The sequence below is a fragment of the Molossus molossus genome, unplaced genomic scaffold (assembly GCF_014108415.1).
Source record: "Molossus molossus isolate mMolMol1 unplaced genomic scaffold, mMolMol1.p scaffold_m16_p_19, whole genome shotgun sequence".
NCBI lineage: Eukaryota > Metazoa > Chordata > Mammalia > Chiroptera > Molossidae > Molossus > Molossus molossus.
In genome coordinates, this window is record NW_023425354.1 from 48,709,750 (window position 1) to 48,719,862 (window position 10,113).

Here is a 10,113-nt window from a genome sequence, read left to right on the forward strand (position 1 = left end):
GGTTCCATCCCTGTTCCCAGTCGGGGTCATGTTGCAGGCAGCCAGTCTCCCTCCCTTCCTCTCTCTCTCTGTGCTTTAAACAGTGAATCATTTTTATTATTTTTTCAATTTTTATTAATTTATTTTTGTTACAGATGTTGCTCTCTCCCCCTCCCCTGACACTCTCCTCCCCATCCTGCCTCCCCCTCCACTCTCTCTAAATATCAATGTTAAAAATACCCTTGGGTAAGGATATAAAAAGAAAAAGTTATGTTGTTGCTGACATATACTGTGTAGTTAGGCTCAAGATGTATTGAACTTTTTTGTGTACATTTATTTTTCTGGTCATTATTCCCTATGCAATAGAATATGACAACTATTTACAAAACATTTTCATTATATTAGGTATGATAAGTAGTTTAGAGATGGTTTAAAGTATATGGGAGAATGTGCATAGGTAATATGCAAATACTACACCATTTTATATACTCTTGAGCATCTGAGGATTTTTGTATCGAAGGGGGTCCTGGAACTAATCCCCCTCAGACACCAAGAGATGACAAAGGGACAAAGTGGGTGTCACCAGATTTCATTAAGCTACTCAGAACGGTGGGCAATTTAAAACATGAGTTTTTTAATTTCTGTAATTTTCCATTTAATATTTCCAAACCATAGTTGACTGCAGGTATCTGAAACCTCCCTTGAGAAAGCAAAACTGCAGAGAAGGGGGTACTACTGTAGTTTACAGAGTTTATCAAATTTTAGTTGTTCATTAAAATTATGATTATAAGGACTATGAAATCATATTTCTATTTCAATTATAATTAAAAATACTGGAGTGCAAGATTATGGACAATACTGGAAGTTAAGTTGCCAAAATTTAAAACTGGTTTAGCACAACGAGGGTAAATTACTATTACTTTAAAATTATTCATTCCTAAGAAGCCTGAAACACCAATCAGAAAGAGTACCCCCATGTTCATAGCAGCACTATCTACAATAGCTAAGATCTGGAAACAGCCCAAATGTCCATCAGTAGACAAATGAATAAAAAAGCTGTGGTACATATACACAATGGAGTACTATGCAGCTGTAAGAAAGAAAGATCTCTTATCCTTTGAGACTACATGGAGGAACCTGGACAGTATTATCCTAAGCGAAATAAGCCAAGCAGAGAAAAACAAATATCACATGATCTCACTTATTTGTGGAATATAATGAACATAACAGTCTGAAGAATTCGGTAGTCCCAGAGACATGGAAGTGGGGTACAGACTGACAATCCCCAGAAGAGGGGGTGGGGGGAGATAAACCACAGAACTTATATGCATGTATGCATGAACAATGAACATGGACAACAAAGCTGGGACAGGGCGGGGAGGGAGGAGGAGGGGGATATCAGTGAGGGGAAAAGAAACATCTGTAACAAAAATAAATAAATTAATTAAATAAAAAAATACAAATAAAAAATTATTCATTAATGTTATATTCTTCCTAATACAGAATATTTATTGTTCCAAATACATTTTGTGAACAAGAATTGGGGACCATCAGTGAACAATTTCTGTGTTAAAATACCTAAAATATCTATGAGATTAAAGGTATTACTATTGTAATTGCTTGATTTGACGGAAACAGTTAAACTGAAAATAAAAGTTCCAAAATTTGTATTTATGGATAAAATTCAGACAGTTAGGAAAGAAAGTTACAGAAACAATGAGGTTTATTATTATTATTTTTTATCTAATAAAACCAGTTTTTATTTTCTCCTTTCCGGAGAAAGGTCACTGCAAATTTATTAGATACTGAAATACCTGGCTTTTGTGACTTCGACGTGACTCGAACATTGCAGCCTTCTGCAGCCGGATACATCACTACTGCACCACGGGACCTATAAAGCAACGAGTTTTGACCGGTCGAGTGGACAGAAACATTGTGAGCAAAAAGGGGCGGAGTTTACCCTCAAGCCCCGCCCCTAATATTTTGTCAGTTTGATACTCCGAACCGCGAATTAGCTAGATGCGCACCCACAAATGAGTTAAACCTCCTCCTCCTCCCGACAAGTTGTGCTTAAGCACACTTGGTTTAAGGCCCAATTCTTTAACCTTGAGACACACTGAGCTCACGCAATATCGAAGCGATTTTATGTTTTTGAGATTTATTTCTGGGGCTTATAAAGCCATTACAGTGTCACTGAAGTTCTGGCACCCTAGACAAACTTTAGATTTAATCCCGGCTCTGTCAGTGACTCAGATGACCCCTTTATCTATCCTCCTTTTCTTTACCTAGGTTTCTCGTCTGGAGGCTGGACATAACCAGTCTCTCGTGGGGTAACTGGAGCGCACTAGCGGTGATGGGAGCCCAGACTCTCACAGGGGCGTGCTCCGAAGACAGCAGACGTTACTTCAATCTCAGCTTCACTGGTGTCCCCCTTCTCTGGAATCGAATCTAGACCAACGATTACATCACAGTCGAATGTGTCAAAGGCTCAAGTAAAGCAAACTTACACCGTTGGCGTTGGTGGTATAGTGGTGAGCATAGCTGCCTTCCAAGCAGTTGACCCGGGTTCGATTCCCGGCCAACGCAGCGTCCCCTTTTTTTTCTTTCTTTCCCCCTCCCATACACTGCCTGACGCTGGCCCCACTGCCACGCCTAGAGGCTTGTTTAAGGTGACCGACCAGCTCCCCGTGACCCCGGTGCGATGCGCCCCTCACCCCTTCCCATCGAAAAGAGCGACCTGTAATCTTCGCCTGGGATTGCGAGATCTCCCAATCCACAGACGCAAAAAAGGGAAGGCTAAAGGCAAAAACAAAAACCAAAAACTCTAGTCTTGACTCCCTGGCTGGTGCGGGGCATGGCAGAAGGCTGCTTGCTCAATTTCAAGATGAGACTGGAAACGTACACTTATGTCATGGAGAAAGCATCTCGCAGGATGCCAAGGCTGGAGGCGGAATTATGCAGGCGGTGTCACTTTTGTGTTGTTGCCCGTCTGTGTTTTTAAATTTATCTCAACGAACACGTCTAATAAGCTTAATGAACGGTAGGAATAATGACGAATAAACATATCGAATGGAGAGAATAATGGCCAATTTAGCCACAATGCAAGTTACTTGAAGTAAGACATAAACTTGAAATTTAGAATGTGAGCTTGAGAGTCAGGACAAACCACTCTCCTTCTTTATTTTATTTTTTATAGGACATAATACATAGCATTTTAATTTAACATGTACACCACTGGATTTTCTTTAAATATCAACTTAGACCTGTTATCAAGTTTTCTTTAGTTGGATGGAATTTTGCAACTCTAGATTATTTTTCAGCATTTCAAAGTACACTGTATCATTTGGCTGTAAAATTTATCCTCCTTAACATTATGTTCATTTCTTTTCATTACACTTTATTTTCCTGATTCTTTTTTTAATCGGGTCCAAAAAAATTTTTTTTTTTGCCTTCTTCAGTGATTGAGTTTTTCCTCCAAAAGGCAATAGAAATACCATAAATGTAGGTGTTTCTCAAAGTTGAAAGCATAATTCAATATTCTTATTCTTTCTCTATTTTATCATCCCTCTTGTGACAATCTTCTCCATTCCCACTGTAGGAGTTATAAATTGAGTGACAATAAAAGTCTGGTCTTTTTAGAGTTAATTTTATCTCTAACAAAAATTTCATATTTTTACTAAAACTCACTTCTTTTTTGGTACTCCTCCCAGTTGATGACATCAATGTACTTTCAATAAAGCAGAAATAAAACTGTGATAACAATATTCAATTTCCCCATGACTCCAAACCTCAATGTACATCTTTAACCAAATCCCATAAACACTACCTCTGAAAGGTCCTTTTGATTATTTTACTTTCCTTTTCACTGCTACAGACACTCATTTAGATTATTTAAAATGTTATCCCCTGTCTCCAATTTGTCTCAAAATCTTTCTTCATGTGGGCACTGATGATTTGCTGAAGCACAGATATGATAATGTTATTATCTGGGTAAAAAGTGGTTTGATTGCCTGTTGTAAAACTTCTCAGCATACTATTCAATGCCCTTCAAATTTCAATACCAATTTACAATCTGACTCTTGATTTTTAAAAGGTTTCCACCCTATCAAACTCGCTCCCATCACACTAGTAACATGGACCCTTAATTCTTGACATGGACCCTTAATTCTCCACAACTTTTTCCCACTCTTGCCTTTCCTGATAATGACCCCTTGAAATGGCATTACTGTCCCACCACTGAAACTACATGCACTCTTAGATTTGGAGGACAAATGTCTGCTCACCTGTGAATTATTATTTTACTCTAGTTTGAATCACTTTTCCCCTTATCATGTTCTTTAATAAACTCTCTTTAAGCACTCTTAATACAGTCTAGAGCTAGGGTTTGTACCTTAAATTAAACTGCTATTCATATTAAATTTTAATAAATTATCAATATAGTTATCTTAGTTTTACTCTGAGTACAAATGATATAAACAGAATAGTTTTCTTTATAATTCAATGAAAAAGACTGTTTAAAAACATAATATATATTATTATTTTTTTGAAACTCAGTTCAGTTTGTAACAACAATTATAGATTAACCTTTGAATTACATCTTTCTTAAACTGTCAGATTTCTATTTCTTCAGGAGATATTTTCATCAGTGTGCTGTTCATTTCCACAGGCTAAACTTTCTTCATTATTATTAAGAACTTCATACATCTTAGGGAGTTTGCCATTCATTGCTTTTTGGACTTTTTGAAAAGTCCCAGGAAGGAAGACTTGCTAGGCTAAAAGCTGATGTCTTTAAAGGCATGCAACAAGAATATTCCCACAATGATTGTGCAGAAGCCACTCAAAGTACTCATGACATCCTCAACGGGCATATCCTTAAAAAGAATAGCTGAACAAATTAAGACTGATGTTGTAAAGAAGACGTAGTAGGTTTGAGTCACAGTGGAAGAAGTATTGACTATGTCCAGGGCCCTGTTCAGGTAGTTGATCTGAGACTCAGCAGTAGAGCCCAGGGCAGGGGAATTACAGCACAGGCTTCCCAGCAAACAGTTCTTTGATAGCAATGCCCAGGCCCTCAACACAGGAGACAGAAAACGCTCTGATCACAAAACAGATTGTTATGTACTGAGAATGTTTGTCTGTCCATCACGAAGATTAATATCAAGGACACAATGACCACAGGGGTAGCAAAAACCACAAAATCTAGATCTGCCTTTTCTTTTGGAGCATGAGTGACCATAACTGTAGGTCCTAGAATACTTATCAAACATCCAATTTTCCCACGAAGATTCTTTCACTTAGACAGTGTAAAGAAAGAATGGCATTTACAAGGACGCTGAAAGCTTTTAACGGAGTCTCTAGGGTGGCTGGTGCAAAGGCATAGGCAGCAAAGTTGGCTACCTCATCCGCTCCCAATTGATCACAGGACACAAATAAATACTGATGCTAGAGGCAAGATGATGCAGTCTTCAAATCCCAATTGGCAGGCCTAGGGGTTGGCTTTCCCTCTTCTGTCCCGCTCTGGTCATCTCCGCTCACACCCTGACCCCGGCCGCACGCGCCGCTCTCTCCAGCGCCTTCGTCGCGGCGCAGTGAAAGGTGCGAGCGTCGGGGGGCTGCAGCGGAGCGCGCAGTCTCCTCGGTGGAGAAGCAACGAGCGCAACTGACTCCGGACAGCGGTACCAGGGACCGTCCCGAGTTTCTTCTTTATTTTCTTTTCCGCTTTCTTTTTTTTATCTCCACCCCAGGGCCCAGGATGGATACTTCTTAAATAAGTAGGATTTAAAATAGAAAGATCAAAGAATTAAAAATTACTGTACTTCTCCCCGTCGGGGAATCGAACCCCGGTCTCCCGCGTGACAGGCGGGGATACTCACCACTATACTAACGAGGAGGAAGGTTAATCGCGGCCTTTCCTGATCCTTGATCTGATTCTCTCATCCAACTCAGCGTGCTGAAGTGAGGTTCCTGGGGCTTCTGCCCTTCGGCCACTGAGAAATATTGACCTGAAACCTATGCACGCTCTAAACCACAACTGAGCGCGAATCCCCAGAAAGGCAGAAAAGAGCATGAGTGACCGACACGGAGGCCTCCAAGGCTGCAGAGACCTGAGTTCTGAGTCCCTGGAATCTCGCAAAACCACCCTCGAATAGGTCCCACCTCTTTTCATTGCTATCCACATATATAGGTTGATCGGCATCAATCCGACTGAAAGTAGGCTCTCGTGGTCGTGAAGAGGAACCAAGCAGGAAGAAGGAGCAGGCCCTGTGTCCTGCCCGATCAAGTCCCGATGTGTCTGCGCTCTTCCTAGCACGGCAAGGATTGCATATCGTGAGCTTCTTCCTGCCACCCGGGTGTCCACTCAGAACAAAAGTGGTCTCTGCCCATCTGCTTCAAAGCCTCCTCAGTGCCATTCAAATACCAAGGTGCCTTGGGGTGGTGTAGTCTCCACAAAACTCAAAGCAGGGCTCGTCCGGGATTTGAACCCGGGACCTCTCGCACCCGAAGCGAGAATCATACCCCTAGACCAACGAGCCCACGCAGAGCGTCGGCTGCGGACGCCTTTAGAGGTCGTACAGGGCTTGCTTCAATCCTAGAACTACAAGTCTCGGCGGAACTGCCTTGGAGGGCGATCAGGGACCGACCCTCCACCCCGACGCTGAACACTCTGGTACAGGGGTCTGGGTATCTCTCTCCGCTCGGGGTCCGCGAGCTCGACTCTTCCCAGGAAATCACATCAGGGAAGTGGAAAAGAGTGGTTTCGGTCTCATTCCCCGGCAGCCCTCCAAGACTGCCTTGAGCACCCGCGTTCTCGCTCCCACCAGTCACTGTCTCGCCGCCGTTCCATAACTTGGGATCTCGACTCTTCCTGCCTCGGCCCGCCGTCCTCGGACCCAGAGCCCCGATGCAGAGCTTTAAAGATAGTGGTGGAGTTGCCTGGTTGGGGATAAATAATAAGCCCTGAAATCCCTAGGTGAACACCAGCCCCTTTTTCTGTCCCTGCATCTGTCTATCCTCCTGGAGTGATGGGCAAGACTAGCCTCAGGCTAGACCTTTTCTTTAGTAACTCCCTGTCTTTCCAGATCGTGTGGTGGTGGAACAATTCCTGGGGCCAAGAAGACCCAAGAAAGAGGCGTCAATGAGATTACTAGCTGGCGGGGTGGGGTAGGTAGGGGAATCGGCTCTCCAACCTGTGTGAGTGGGGTGGGGCGTCAGGCCTGGACGGTCCCTGACACCTAACACCCATAACCAGCATCGGCCCCAGGACTTCCCGCTTTTAAGATCAGGATACTCCTACCCTTCTGTCCAGCTTCCACTCTCCAGTTCTCTCCTCGGTGCGACCGGGAAGGAGACCCTCTTACCTGCCACGTAAGACTCCCAGAAGGTAAGGGCCTCCTTGGTATAGCGCACAGCCAGCAGATACAGACGGACTGCATATTACACTCACTATGCTCTCACCTGTGGACTGCTGAGAGTCCTGGCAGGACCTGGTGGTTCAGCTGTAGGCCATGCTTTCTGCCTTCCCTCAGCTCAGTACCAGCTCTGGCGAGTCTTCCCAGCAGGATTCTGACCTGTTCAACACTGGACACCCCGGCACCATCTCTGGGCTGAACCATCTCGTTCCATACCCCAGTTGTGTAATTTGTGTGGTCAGGACCTTCCTAAATATCAATCCGCAGATACTTTGGTGGGGGTCAACTTCAATGAAGGGTTCACCTTTTTTCTTCTTTCCCAGGTGTCTTGGGCCAGTGGACGGTGTCCAGACCTTTTGCCTACCTTTCAAGGAGGTTTAGGCCCTGCCAACGGCCTACAGATCCCACATTTTGCCTCCTTCTCGACAGCATTTACTTCTACCCTCACCAGCCTAGCTTTAGTGCTCCACAAATGGGCCCTGCCCTTCCACAGTCTCTGAAGACTCCACCCGGAATGCGCTCTTCTCTACTGCCACCCTGTCCACGGGGTCCCAGCCCTTCAGCGCTCTCTTGCAAGAAACTAGATGGTGCTAAGCCAGACATCTATGCTAACGCCTAACACTGACTGCCAGCTTGTGGAGAATGGAGACAACTATAGGTGAAGGGCCTGGTACAGGAACTGCACATAGGAGATGCACACCCCCCCCCCAAGTTTAAATTAAAAAAAAAAATATATATATATATATATATATATATATATATATATATATATATATATCTCCCAAACCAAAAAAAGATATAATGAAGAATCAAACAAAAAAAGTAAGTCGGGTTCTACGGACTATCCTGGGGCTATGGCCTGGGGAGATGGAATGACCACCCTGGCTAGCCCACCAGAAACAGTGGGGTGTAGCATCAGCTGGGCAAAGGAAGGTGTAGGTTTCCTGGCCTTGTCACAGGTCCAATTTTGGAGCGACACCAGGGGACTGGCAAACTTGTCTCTGCGGGAAATCAGGATGCTCTGAGTGTGAAACTATATAACCCTTGCATCCTCTCCTCTAGTATAAAAACTGATAAATCCATTAGGGGATATGTATTCAGCGAAAAAACGGGAACAATTTCAGACTTGTAACTAAAGGCACCGCTGGGATTCGAACCCAGGATCTCCTGTTTACTAGACAGGCGCTTTAACCAACTAAGCCACGGCGCCAAAGTTAGCTAAGCTCTCTCGGATACTACACTATAGGAAAATATTGCTGAGTCTGGCTACATCAGTTTAAGATTTTTCTAAAATTAATTTTGATATATCAACTCGGTTTCGCGGCAAACATCTATCCATGGGATCCTTCCAGCTTTGAAAGAAGTAAATCAAAGATCTCAATTTTCTCCAAAAGTGCTCACTTGGGGGAGCTTCCCAGAATCAAGGATTACTGAGATGGAAGGATTTCTGAAGCACCGAATGTTTGATTTTGGGCTTATCGGGGAGAGGGATGGGGGTGAGGGTAATTTTTAAAAAATGACGACACGTAGTCGGCAGGATTCGAACCTGCGCGGGGAGACCCCAATGGATTTCTAGTCCATCGCCTTAACCACTCGGCCACGACTACATATGTGTATCCACACAGCTTGTCTGAAACCTTTCTTAGTTTCCATGCCCACCAGACGTTACCCCTTTTATTGTTTTAGGGTTCCAGGACTAGGAGACTGGCGAGTGCGAACACCAGAGCAAGTTAGAACTGGAAGCGACCTTCGTTCGTGACTCCGCCTCACTCTCCGCCTTTCTGGGATCCAGATCCTGGATCTTCCCCTTTCTCCCACCGGCCTCCAACAACGCGCTTCAAGGAAGATTACACGCGAAATCTGCCGGGAAACACTCCCTGTGCCCCAGCCCAGGTAGCACCCTTCCAAAGGTTGGAGTAAGCTAACAATTTGGGTTTTGAAAAGCAATCGGTCCTGTGTTTGCTGTCAGAAAGCAACTGGTTTCGGCAGAAACTTCCTGGTAACACAATGAGTGGAAGGAAAAAAAAGTACAACGCGAGTCACCTCGGTTTGCTGGCCCGTACGGGGATCGAACCCGCGACCTTGGCGTTATTAGCACCACGCTCTAACCAACTGAGCTAACCGGCCAGTGGTGTTTTAGGAGTATTAACTTTATCCCCAAATCCACATATCTAAACTACTAAATTATACAAGCACCACCAACTTTTCAGAAAATAAAATTTCATGTGGCACTAGTCATGCTCTAAAAGTTTCCCAACTACAAACTGGAAGTGATCTTTAAAAGGCCAGGAAAACCCTAACCCATGTTGCTCAATGGTTAGAGCTTCTGTTCTCAGACCCAAGGGTCTTGGGTTCCATTCCGTCAAAGGCACTACCTGGGTTGCATGTTTGAGGCAACCAATTGATGTTTCTTTCCCTCACTTTCTCCCTCTCCCTTCCCTCCCTCCCTCTCTAAAAATCAATGGAAAAACCAAAAGGCCAGAAAGGAATGTCCTCTGTATGGCTTTAAGAGGTGTGACTAGGTTCTACCTATTCACTGAGCAATGCACGAACACCCCCAATTAATTGATCCTGCAACCCCTAAGTCCGTGGTTTCTGACTGAGGAATTCCTACCAGTCTAATGGTGTGGATCAAGAATCTGCTTTAGGCTGGACCCATGGAAAAACCACATCACAGACCACTTTACTGGGGTTCCATAGTATAGGTTCCTTAAATGCCTCGCCT

The 10,113-nt window shown here is 43.9% G+C and overlaps 6 non-coding genes and 1 pseudogene across 6 annotated transcripts; 1 reads left to right on the top strand and 6 right to left on the bottom strand.

Moving 5' to 3' along the window:
• The first annotated feature begins 2,493 nt into the window (after positions 1-2,493).
• On the top strand, positions 2,494-2,565 carry TRNAG-UCC. The gene has a single exon. It is a non-coding gene; the product is annotated as a tRNA-Gly (tRNA).
• A 2,186-nt stretch (positions 2,566-4,751) lies between these two features.
• Positions 4,752-7,592, bottom strand: LOC118634892 (annotated as a pseudogene).
• Positions 5,798-5,869, bottom strand: TRNAD-GUC. Its single transcript has one exon. It is a non-coding gene; the product is annotated as a tRNA-Asp (tRNA).
• On the bottom strand, positions 6,441-6,512 carry TRNAP-CGG. Its single transcript has one exon. It is a non-coding gene; the product is annotated as a tRNA-Pro (tRNA).
• Positions 7,593-8,524: 932 nt separating the features above from the next.
• On the bottom strand, positions 8,525-8,598 carry TRNAT-AGU. Its single transcript has one exon. It is a non-coding gene; the product is annotated as a tRNA-Thr (tRNA).
• A 315-nt stretch (positions 8,599-8,913) lies between these two features.
• TRNAS-AGA lies at positions 8,914-8,995 on the bottom strand. The gene has a single exon. It is a non-coding gene; the product is annotated as a tRNA-Ser (tRNA).
• Positions 8,996-9,441: 446 nt separating this feature from the next.
• TRNAI-AAU lies at positions 9,442-9,515 on the bottom strand. The gene has a single exon. It is a non-coding gene; the product is annotated as a tRNA-Ile (tRNA).
• Between the last annotated feature and the right edge of the window lie 598 nt (positions 9,516-10,113).